The sequence below is a fragment of the Gastrolobium bilobum genome, unplaced genomic scaffold (genome assembly GCF_033153095.1).
Source record: "Gastrolobium bilobum isolate Gb01-03AN ecotype WA unplaced genomic scaffold, APGP_CSIRO_Gbil_v1 utg4894, whole genome shotgun sequence".
Lineage (NCBI taxonomy): Eukaryota > Viridiplantae > Streptophyta > Magnoliopsida > Fabales > Fabaceae > Gastrolobium > Gastrolobium bilobum.
In genome coordinates, this window is record NW_026897359.1 from 202423 (window position 1) to 214676 (window position 12254).

A 12254-nucleotide genomic window follows, 5' to 3' on the forward strand; every position below is an offset into this window, starting at 1 on the left:
ACTTAAGAATTTTCGCATCCCTGCCTCTGATTCTAACGAGAAGGTAAAGAGAAATAACACTAAAACAACAACTGAGACCATGCCACAGAATCTTTTTCATTCACCTTAAACTTTAAACACCCAATACTGGACAAAGAGATAGAGAGAGAAAGAACTTTTGAGTTGGAAAAAGGGGAAATGCTAAAAGAAGTAAATGTGTTTGCGACTAAGGTGTTTTATTTCTGTTTTCCAAACAATAGGTGCTTTATTTCTTCTAGGGTGTGTTTGGTTTAGGGATTTTGATGAGTTTGATAGGCAAATGAGAAGTGGGTTTCTAAGATCACCATGTTTGGTTTAGGGGGTTTCTCAATTTGTCTACATAAAGCTGATTGCCAACAACTTGTGTTTGCACTACTATTGGGAGGAAATAGCCTGCTAACTTGTTCCCACTTGACATGTGGTATTGTCCATTATCTACCTAAATGGGATTATCGTGTAATCATCATATGACGAGCGTACCCCCTGAATTATGCACTCATGGTATGGAACTCGATCCCATCCTTCCGAGCTAACAGCAGGGTTCTATAACATAGCTAAGAGGGATGGTTATGAAGCAGTTGCAGAGATGTTTGCCAGGAACTCATGCAAAATGATATTACCTGGAATGGACCTTTCAGATGCAAACCAGCCAAATGAAAATCATTCCAGTCCTGAGTTGTTACTTGCACAAATTATGACAGCTTGCAGAAAGCACAGGTTGAAGGTTTCGTGTCAAAATTCTTCATGTTGGGATAAATTTTAAATGTCCGTTTTTTAGCAGTTTTGGTTTTTTGGTTTCTTGTGTCAGTTAGAGTATTAATGAATCAGTTATGTCAGTTAGAATATTAATGAGTCAGTTATAGTTATAAAGTAACGAGGGTGTTATGTGTGGAGTTATGTTGGTCAGTTTTATAGCTTATAAATAGCCTTTGATAGTTTGTATGAAATGTAGATCAAGAGAAAAGTAGATCAAGAGATCAAGTAGATCAAGAGAAAAAGAGAAAGAGCAAGAAAACAAGAATAAAAAAGAAAAGTTTTTTTGTAGATACACAAGTCTGGTTGTCTCATCCATCTCTGTGTAGATACCAAATTCTAACAAAGTGGTATCAGAGCTTGGGCTATGGAGGAAAAGAACGAGATGGAAGTGCCACTCTTCCATGGAGATAAGGATGAAGCATTGGATTGGCTTCTCTGTTTGAAGGAATATTTTCGGAGAGAAAAAATATTTGAAGAGGACAAATGGCAGGTAGCCATGAGAAGACTCAGAGGAAGCGCAATCAAATGGTTCCGTACATGGAACTGCCGCGACTTTAACAATATGTGGAAGGATTTTCTAATGGCCTTCATAACAAAATACTTGTCTGGACGTTTTGATCTGATTAATGAAGAAGATGAAATCTTCAATGATGATGATGAAGATGAGGAGAATGATGCGGATGAAGAAGAGATCGAGATGGCGGAGTCCGAGGTTGCCAACGGCAACGCATCCGCGGAGGAGATTGACGTGTCGGAGCGCGTAAGAGACGACTCAGAGAAGAAGACGATAGAGATGACTGCGGCCAAGGGAGCCGAGATAGAAGAGGAAGAGAACGAAGGAGTTGAGATAGAAGATGAGGAGAACGAAGGAGCCGAGATCGAAGCAGAGAAGGACGGGAATGACGAGTCCATTATCGAGGTAGAAGACTTCGTGGAACCTGAGTGTCTGGAGACAGAGTCGAAAATCAGAAAGGAGATTGAGAAGCCGAGGTGCTTGATGGAGACCGGCATGGAGGAGACCGCGAATCCGAGTTCTGTGTTGATAACCGGGATGGGGGAGATCCCGGCTAAATCATTGAGTTCATGTTTTGGAAGAGACTTCGACCCCGATGTGACGAGGTCGACGTCGGCGATTGGCATAGGTCACTGGTCCGAGATGCCATTGAGGAGGTGCGAGGAAGACGGCAATGAAGGAGCCGAGAACGGAGAAAAAATGGAAGGTGCATTTGAAGAAAAGGATGTGGTCTTGAAGAGAAAAAGAGGTTTTGTTGACAATACCAATGATGCAGAAATTGGAATTGGACGAGGAAATAAAATTGTGAAAGCAACTGATGAAGTGGCGAATGAAACTGAGAAGAATTTGGGTGACGAGAAACTTGCAAGTGAAGAAAATGCAGCGAATGGAAACAAGGAAAGTCCTGCTAATGAAACTGAAAATATCAAATTGAAGAAGCCACCGATAAAATAAAATATGTTCAGAAAAATAATTGCAGGGGAGATATTTTTTTGAGTTAATTAAGTTGGAAGGTGTTAGATGTTTTTTGTCGGTGATCAAGATTGAAGAAAACAGGCGCGATCAGAAAGTTGAAGAAAAGTAGAAGCAACTCGAAGAAAGAAAGAAGAAAAGTAGAAGCAACGCGAAGAAAGAAAGAAGAATTCAAAATTTATGGGGGAGTTTTGTTGGGATAAATTTTAAATGTCCGTTTTTTAGCAGTTTTGGTTTTTTGGTTTCTTGTGTCAGTTAGAGTATTAATGAATCAGTTATGTCAGTTAGAATATTAATGAGTCAGTTATAGTTATAAAGTAATGAGGGTGTTATGTGTGGAGTTATGTTGGCCAGTTTTATAGCTTATAAATAGCCTTTGATAGTTTGTATGAAATGTAGATCAAGAGAAAAGTAGATCAAGAGATCAAGTAGATAAAGAGAAAAAGAGAAAGAGCAAGAAAGCAAGAATAGAAAAGAAAAGTTTTTTTGTAGATACACAAGTCTGGTTGTCTCATCCATCTCTGTGTAGATACCAAATTCTAACACTTCAGAGTATGGTGCTTATGGGGGTTTCGAACAAATTAAGAAGTATTTATCAGTAGATAATGTGCTGGACTTGTTCACATATCATAGAATAGGAGCATATTTCTTTTCTCCAGAGCATTTTCCTTCATTCACCGAGTTTGTTCGGAGCCTTAATCAAACTAGAGTTGCATTCAGATGATCTACGTACTGCTGAGGAAGAAGGTGCTGAATATGCGTTTAGAGTTGTACAAAATAGGGTTATTTTCGTAATTGTTACTTTTTTTTCATCTATATTTTATCTACACCCAAACATAGACTTTATAAAAGTTACTTAATTTTTTCATCCAAATTTTTTCCAACCAAACAACTTTTTTTACATTTTACTACCAAACATAATCCTCCAACCATTTGCCTATGCATAACATTTTCCTATTATTCATAAAATTTCTCATCAACCAAACGCCCCCCTAGAAAAATAAACGAGATTGGTGCTTCATAGAATTTACAGGAAACGTATGATGTCAAGGGAATGGAAGCTAATCATTCATTTCAAATTAGGTTTTTTTTATAATTTTTTTTCATATATGTGTATATATAAATATAGGGAAAGGATATTGTAACAATAAAGTTGTGTTACTACCATGTTACTACAAAAACTGTATGAAGCTCGAAATTATTGTCAACTTCTCCCAGCAAAGGTGCAAGATGAGAGAAGAATATCAACTCTGGGATTTGAGAAACATATTTATCAAAATCATCAAATGTGGTGATTATTTTGCCTTTCATTTAATTATCCGTTTGTTAGGTGGGGGAGGGAAAGTAGCGAAGTTGTAGGTGGGAATGGAGTGTTAAAAGTATGGGCTTGTAAACTTCACAGCAAAATCATGTATTAATTTATATAGTAATAAGCATCAATAATGATTCGATTAACCCAAAGCATATTATCTTGACATAATTAAATTAAGGGTTTACTTTTTACTTTGGAGAATTTATCTGCAGTTTCAAAAAACAAATATGTTTTCCCGGAAATATATAGTTGTAACTTGTAATTAGAAAATTCCGGCCACGTCAACCGACAATTCTGAAGAGAGAGAAAATTCTTGCTGCTTTAAAAATATAATTATATACTTTAGGGAGTACATAGTTATATTTTTAAAGCTGCAGATAACTTCTCTAAAGTAACTTTAGAGATCATTTTCCCTTAAATTAATACGAATAAAACAGAAAAATGTTGGAGTTTAGATTATTATATTACTTATTATTTATGTTTAATATTAAAAATAATCAATGTTAGATAATATTTTAAAAAAATTATAAGATTTATTAACTTAAATTGATATAATTTATATAATATGAAGACATTTTTTAATTGATATAATTTATTTTAAAATATATATTATAAAGACATCTTTAATTTAAATTCTCATTAAATTAAAGAAAAAATAACACCAAAACGCAAAGCTCCCTGCTACGTTTAAAATGCACTGCTACGTTTAAAGCGCAAATGCGCAAACGCACTGCTACGTTAAAAGTGCAACTACGCACGCGTTAAACACATCTGGTTCACTTAAATCATCTGCTACGCTTGTAACGCAAATAGCCCAGCGCATGCTGTTGGCTTCACTTTCAAGACCAAACTCTCTCCTTTCTCCTTGTTGACCGTGAGTTGATCCAAGGGGAGGGCTTTTGATCCTTTCAACTTCTCTTCTTCACTCATCTTATGTCTCTTTGCTAAAGTAAGAATCATCTCTCTTTTCCTTTCAAGTTTGCAAAAATCTAGGGTTTAAAATTTGGGGATTTTCAAAAATTTATGGTATATGGTTAAAAGAAAATGAAATGGCATCCAAAACGCTGGATAAAAAACGCAAGCGAGATCAGAAGGAATGGCTTAAACCACCTTGCGAGGAAAAGAAGAGAAACTGGTTTGGTTTTACTTTTTTTTTAATCTGTAGTCGTTCATAGATCTGGCATACATGCAAGCAATTAATGCTTTCAATTTTTTCTAACTAATTGATGTGTTTTGGGAGTGAGATTGGATAATAGGGTGCCGATGTTGGTGTTGGATAATACACTAAGAAGGCATGTTTACAGTCTTTAGTACCATTTTTTGGAGCTTGAATGTCCAAAGTTAGTTTCGTTGTAATTGCAATAAATAATTCTCTACAAAATGATACATAACTTCACCAATACTCTAATCTGTCCGACTTATGTGTAGCACTATATGCATCAAACTATTTATCTATACCAGTCATGATTTTTATCAGGAAAAAAAATTATAAATGTCATGATTCGTATTGAGTTTCAGCATTGATCCAATGAAATCTCATTGCCATTTTTAGTTACCATTAACCCTAATTAATGTCGTATGAAGTGACCAATAAATATTAAAGAGAAAAGAAAAAATAATAGCTACTTTGCAAGTATTGGTTGTTGAGATTAGAGGGTGTGAGTGAAGCTCACAATTCAAAATATGATATTAAAATAAAAAGTTGAAAATAAGAGGGAAAATTCGTAGTATTCATGTAAGAACCTGCACCGCTAATTAAGGAAATTAATTAGATAATTATGAGATAATTCCATAATTGACCCTAATAATTATTTTGAGGCTCTAATAATTATAGTAAGTGAGTAATAACGTTGAAAGTCGTTTTTCGGACGAAAAGCGCGGATACCAGTTCTGCTAGTCGGTATAAATGCGTACCGAAAAAGTATCCCGAAAAATTATAATAAGTGCATGATAATTCCTAGAATAATATATAGGACTTGTAAAACGAGTTTCAGGTTAAAATAATGAGAACTGGTGCCAGAAACTGATATTGGCTATGAAAAGCGCGTACCGGAAAGGTTCTGCGAAAAATATAAGAAAAATATGATAAATCTTATAAAATTGAGTAGGTTCAGAATCTCAAGTTTGGGATTAAAATGCTAAGCGTAACTATTTTTGCTAATACTGTGTGTTTGATGTCAAGTGAGCTATATATATGACTTTTGAGCTCAAAACCCTAGGTTATTCTATTCCTACGTGGCCTTTGGAGGCTGATCAGCCCTTTGGTACTGTTCCATTGCTGGTCACCTCGTACCTTGTGAGCCAAGTGGCCTTTTCTTCCTTGTTCTTCATTGAATCTTCTCCCAAACACTTGAGTGAGTAAGGGCTGGCCTTGGTGGTGAGTAGGGAACCTCTTTCTAAGTTTAGGTTCAGCATTTGTGGGGCTTAAGGAGCTGTGATTCTGAGTTGTGAGGGTTAAACCTTTGTTCATGTCATTTGTGGTGCCAAGAAGTGATCTTTTGGCTTAAAAGACCAAGCTTGGTGTGCCACTTTCATATTTGAACCAAGTCAGAACCTTGGAGCTGAGTTTGGAGGTCCAAGTTACCTCATTTTCAGAGTTTTGGTGCATTGGAAGGTATACCATGATCACTCTTGTGTATTTTGATGTTTTAAGCTTGTTTAAGCAATTAAAAATCGTAACTTGAACCATTTGATAAAAGGAAGGTGTTTCTGGGTTCATAACATGTTAATAAACATCTGCTTAAGGAGTTCTTGGACTCCAGATCGAGTTTGGATCATTGGAGGTCGATTTTACCTTTAAAACTCAATTTTCTGCATTCTGTCGAAGAAGTATTCGAATACTTTTCGGGCAGTATTCGAATACTTCCTGGAAAAAGGCAGTAATCGAATACTTCGCGAGACAGCAGCGACCTAGTTTAGTAAAATTGCGATATCTCGATCTTCAAAGCTTTAAATTGAGTGAGGTTTGGACCTATGTGAAGCTAACACATAGGTATACAACCCTGTAAATTTGCAGATCCATTGGATAAGTGGATTTCTCTCAGTGTATGTTTGAAATCGAGACCCTATTGCTGGAAATTCAGCTTGTTGTAGGAACTTTGCAAAAATCATAACCAGAGTTATACAACTCCGATTGAGGCATAAGATTTGTCGTTGGAAAGCTTGAGATGTCTACTTTAACATAGTAAAATCTTATAGTATTTGGTAAAGAATTACAATGGTAGTTTTTATCTGGTAGTCGAATACTCATGGCAGGAGTATTGGAATACTTTTCTGGGAAGAGAAGTATTCGGATACCTTTGAAGAAGTATTCGAATACTGGAGAGTATTCGAATACAGTAAGTTTTAGTATTCGGATACTTCGGTATTCAGATACTGGGGGGAAAAGTATTCGGATACTTGGTAGTATTCGAATACTTTAATGAAAGTAATCGAATACTTTCTGGAGAGCTAGAGTATTCGAATACTACTCGTGAAGTATTCGAATACTTCCTGCAGAAACAACATGTAATTAGTTAAAATGAGTAGGAAAGACTTAATCACTTAATGTAATCTGAGCTATGATTATTGATGAGTAATTATGGTATGGGCAGATTGTGATTGTACTTACCTCCACATCATCAGGTTGCACCACGTGCGAAGAATCTGCTATGTACTTCCGAAGCTGAGACACGTGAAACACGTCGTGGATGTTGGCCAAGTTCGGGGGCAAGGCAAGCCGATAGGCAACAGGTTCTACTCTACCAAGAATCTGGTATGGCCCAATAAACTTCGGGCTCAGCTTCCTCACTCCGAGTGCCCAACCAATACCGGTGACAGGTGAAAGTCTCACAAACACGTGCTCACCCTCACTGAACTCCAGTGGACGATGCTTGACATCATAATAGCTCTTCTGGCGATTCTGCGCCTGCTTCAACTTTTCTCTGATCAACAGGATCTGGTAGGTGGTATCTTGGACAAAGTCCAAGCCAAAAAGTTCCTTGTCTCCAACCTCAGACCAACAGGTAGGAGTCCGACACCTCCTACCATACAGTGCTTCGTAGGGCGCCATGCCCAGGCTAGCATGAAAGTTGTTGTACGAAAACTCAACCAACAGAAGGTACGTATCCCATGCCGAGAGCTGCTCCAACGTGCAAGCTTGCAACATGTCCTCCAAGGTCTGGATGATCCTCTCAGTCTATCCATCAGTCTGAGGGTGATAGGCGGTACTCAATCTCAACTACGTACCAATAGCCTCCTGCAGCGCCTCCCAGAACTGAGATGTGAACTTCGGGTTCTTATCACTGATGATACTCTCGGGCACCCCGTGAAGTCTCACAATCTCGCGAACATAAAGCTTGGCCAACTGCTATGTAGTAGAGCTCACCTTCACTGGAAGAAAATGGGTAGACTTCATTAGTCTGTCCACAATGACCCAAATAGAGTCACAACCCGCCTGAGTCTTAGGCAATCCCACCACGAAGTCCATGGAAATACTTTCCCACTTCCACTGTGGTACTTCAAGAGGTTGAAGCTCACCAGATGGTTTCTGATGCTCGATCTTCACCTTCTGGCAAACCAAACACTTGGACACAAAAATAGCAACATCCTTCTTCATGCCCGGCCACCAGAAGTTCTTCTTAAAGTCTTGATACATTTTAGTAGCACCAGGGTGGATAGAAAACTGGCCCTTATGGGCCTCTGCCATAACATCTACGGTCAATGGACCTCAAGGAACCACGATCCTCTGCTGAAACAAAAGAAGTCCATCCTCATTCCAAGACACACCGTCTTGGTTCTTCACATAATCCAGACACTCTCTATGAACTTGTGCCTCTTTGATCCTTTCTAACAGCTCATTCACATCGTCTGCTGCTTCCATCTCGAGAAGTGCACTCCCACACGGAGCGGTCACTGCCAGGTTTTGAAACTTCTCAACCACATCAAAAAAGCCAAGTAACAAACTGGATGAGCTCCCAGGTTTCCGGCTCAAAGCATCAGCTACCACATTGGCCTTGCCAGGATGGTACTTCAACTCGAAGTCGTAATCCTTTAGGAACTCCATCCATCTCCTCTGCCTTATGTTCAACTCTTTCTGGTCGAAAAGTTACTTCAAAATCTTGTGGTCACTGAACACCACAAACTTCAAACCAAAAAGATAATGCCTCCAAATCATGAAAGCAAACACAATAGCAGCCAACTCCAAGTCATGAGTAGGGTAGTTCTCCTCATGAGGCTTCAGCTGCCTCGAAGCATAGGCAATCACTTGGCCCAACTGCATCAACACCCAACCTAGCCCCTTCCCAGAGGCGTCGGTGTAAAGCTCAATCTCAAGCGCAGGATCAGGAAGGACCAACACAGGTGCAGTAGTCATTCTTTCCTTCAACTCCTGAAAACAAACCTCACACTCGTGAGTCCACACAAATGGAGTCTCTTTCCGGGTAAGACAAGTCAAAGGGAGAACCATCGTGGACAAACCCTTGATGAACCACCGATAGTAACCTGCCAAACCCAGAAAGCTCCTCACTTCCGTAACTGTCTTAGGCCTCTCCCAATCCAGCACGGCCTCGATCTTGTTCGGATCCACTGCAACTCCTTCAGCAGAAATCACATGCCCAAGGAACTTCACAGACTTGAGCCAAAGCTCACACTTTGAAGGATTCGCGTACAGCTTCTTCTTTTTCAGCACTTGCAGAACAATCCTCAGATGCTCCACATGCTCCTCCTCCGTCTTGGAGTAAATCAAAATATCGTCAATGAAGACGATCACAAATTGATCCAGGTACGGCTGGAAAATCCGGTTCATGTAATCCATGAACACAGCAGGAGCATTGGTGAGTCCAAATGGAATCACCAAATACTCAAAATGACCGTATCTCGAACGAAATGCGATCTTAGGGACATCCTCCGGCTTTACCCGAATCTGATGGTATCCGGACCGGAGATCAATCTTCAAATACACGTAAGCACCCCTGAGCTGATCCAACAGATCATCAATCCGAGGAAGGCGATACTTGTTCTTGATTGTCACCTTGTTCAGCTACCTGTAGTCGGTGCAAAATCGCATTGTCCTGTCCTTCTTCTTCACAAAGATGACCGGTGCTCCCCAAGGAGACACACTCGGTCGAATGAAATCTCTCGCTGAAAGATCCTCAATATGCTTCTTCAGCTCAGCCAGCTCCGGTGGCGACATCCGGTATGGAGCTAATGAAATAGGCCCCACACCAGGTAACAGATCAATGGAGAACTCTATCTCCCTCTATGCCGAAAACTCAGGAATCTCCTCAGGAAACACCTCGAGGAATTCCCTCACCACAGGAATGCCAGTGATATCCTCCTGTGTCCCACTCACCAAACCTCCCAACATGACATATCCAAATGCCCCAGCTCTCAAGGCTCTCCTAGCCTGCAGCAAAGAAATGTACGGCGAGGAACTAGCTGTGGAATGACACGGAGACATCACCACACGATTGGCACAACAGTTAATCAATGCGCAGTTCCTGGACAACCAATCTATGCCCAGAATAACCTCCAAGTTAGCCATCGGCAATCCTATCAGATCTACCAAATACTCACGGCCATCCCACTGAAACATGACATCTCGATGTACAGTGGTAGAATCACACTTTTCTCCGGTGGCGGTGGTCACCCGCAACGGTGGAGAAAGCACAAACATGGGCAACTCAAGCCCCACAGCAATCGGGGTTGCAACAAACGAATGCGTAGCCCCAGAGTCAAACAAGACATCAACAGCTGATGCACCAATAGTAACAGTACCTCTTACTAGGTTCAGAGCTCGATCTGACTGCTGACGATCCAGGGTATAAACTCGCCCAGTAGACGGTGGCACTGTCGGTGCCGAAGTAGGTGGAAGTGGCACTGCCTGAACTGCAGTCGCTCTCGCCGTTGACGACGAACAATCTCTGGAGAAGTGGCCCTCCTTGCCACACTGGAAACAACTTAACTGGCCGGTAGAACACGGCCCAAAATGAGTTTTCCCGCATCCTGAACACTTGGGAGCAGGAGGTCTCGATGCACTCCCTTGAGCAGAAGTCCTCTTAAACTGATTCAGCACTTGCCGAGCCGCCATCTGCTTTCCCGTCCCCTTGTTCCTAAACTTCCTGTCCCTCTAAGAAGTGGAACTACCAGCTACCTTCGTCGTCTCAGCGACCTTGGCCCTCTTGGCCTTACTCGAGTCGTAAAAGTCCTCGATATCTCGACACTGCTGCACCAGTGTCCCAAAGTCTCGCGAAGCAGAACCAGCAAGGTAACCAGCAATATCCTCACTAAGTCCCCTGCGGAACTTAGCAGCCAAGAATGTCGGAGTAGGCCTCGTCATCCGGAAGTGTGCAAACTTCACCAGCTGGTTGAACTGGGCCAGGTACTCGTCAACAAACAACGAGCCCTGAACCAACCTGTCAAACTCCCCTTGCTTCCTCTCCTGCGCGTCATTAGGGAAGTAGTGACCCAGAAAACGATCCTCGAAGAATGGCCAATTCATCACATGGCCCTGCATCTCGTAGACATGAGAAGTGTTCGTCCACCACTCATGGGCATCGCCCTCCAGCATGTAGGTAGCGAACATCAACTTCTGCGGATCAGTGCACTGCATGACCCGAAAAATCTTGTCCAACGCCTGTAGCCAACGCGCCGTAACAACAGGATCATAAGATCCATCAAAGGTAGGTGGCTTATGCTTACGAAAAGAATTCAGCCAGCGATCGATCTCATCTCGATCCTCAAGTAAAACAAGGACAGTCTGCATGGCCCCTGTAAGGTGACTGCCATCACCCATCTGACTCTGACTGTCGTCCAGCAGACTGGGTGGAGGTGGAGGCGGTTGCGGTGGAGGTGGTGGCGGAGGAAAATGGCTAACAGCAGGACCAGTCCTCAACTCCTCCAACATGACTCATCATCGTCATGTTCGCCAGATGGTTGGCCTCCAACACATCCTCAGTGGCCTTCCTGTTCGCCTCTCTGACGGCGTGCAGCATGGCCTGGTTCGCCATTCTCATGGCCTCCTGGTCGGCTTGTCGGGCCGCCTGCATCCCAGCCAATACAGCCAGGACCGGGTCGGGTTGACCCTCATCAGTCTCTCGTGTTCTCCTGGATCTTACCATGACTATGCACAAGTTACACAAATTATGAGTTGATCAGGATCACACAATGTGATCACATATGCACCATCATAATAAAAACCAACGGAGCAAACACACAAGACAGACACAACCAAGCATCCTAGTTATTGCAATACATACAGGCTTTTCCCTTAAACCATTGCTCTGATACCATAAATGTAACACCCCGTATATATCTGGTAATGTTATCATACTATCGTATTAAGCTGCGCTTAATTAAAAATGCGGAATATCTTTTTCTTTTCAATTATGATGTCATTAATCATTACCAACTTGATTACTTAACCATTTTCAAAACATCGCCTGTATATATATTGCAATAAACAGCTAACTGAAATACCTCATTAATTAAATAACATAAGTATAAGTCTCTAGTCACGGAACTACAAAACGTAGACCGGACCATCTAACAGTTTATACAACTCTAACTAAAAGTACTAACCACCAAGTGACATGGACAAACCTCATGCTCACCCAAACAAGGCAACAAAGCCCAACATCAGTCTCAACAATAGCAACATAAGCATAGAATTGCAGAAAACATAAACGACATCCAAATCCAACA

At 41.1% G+C, this 12254-nt stretch overlaps 1 pseudogene; it reads left to right on the plus strand.

The window, feature by feature from the left end:
- Nucleotides 1-508: 508 nt before the first annotated feature.
- Nucleotides 509-9805, plus strand: LOC133306218 (inactive beta-amylase 9-like; annotated as a pseudogene).
- The last annotated feature ends 2449 nt before the right edge of the window (nt 9806-12254 follow it).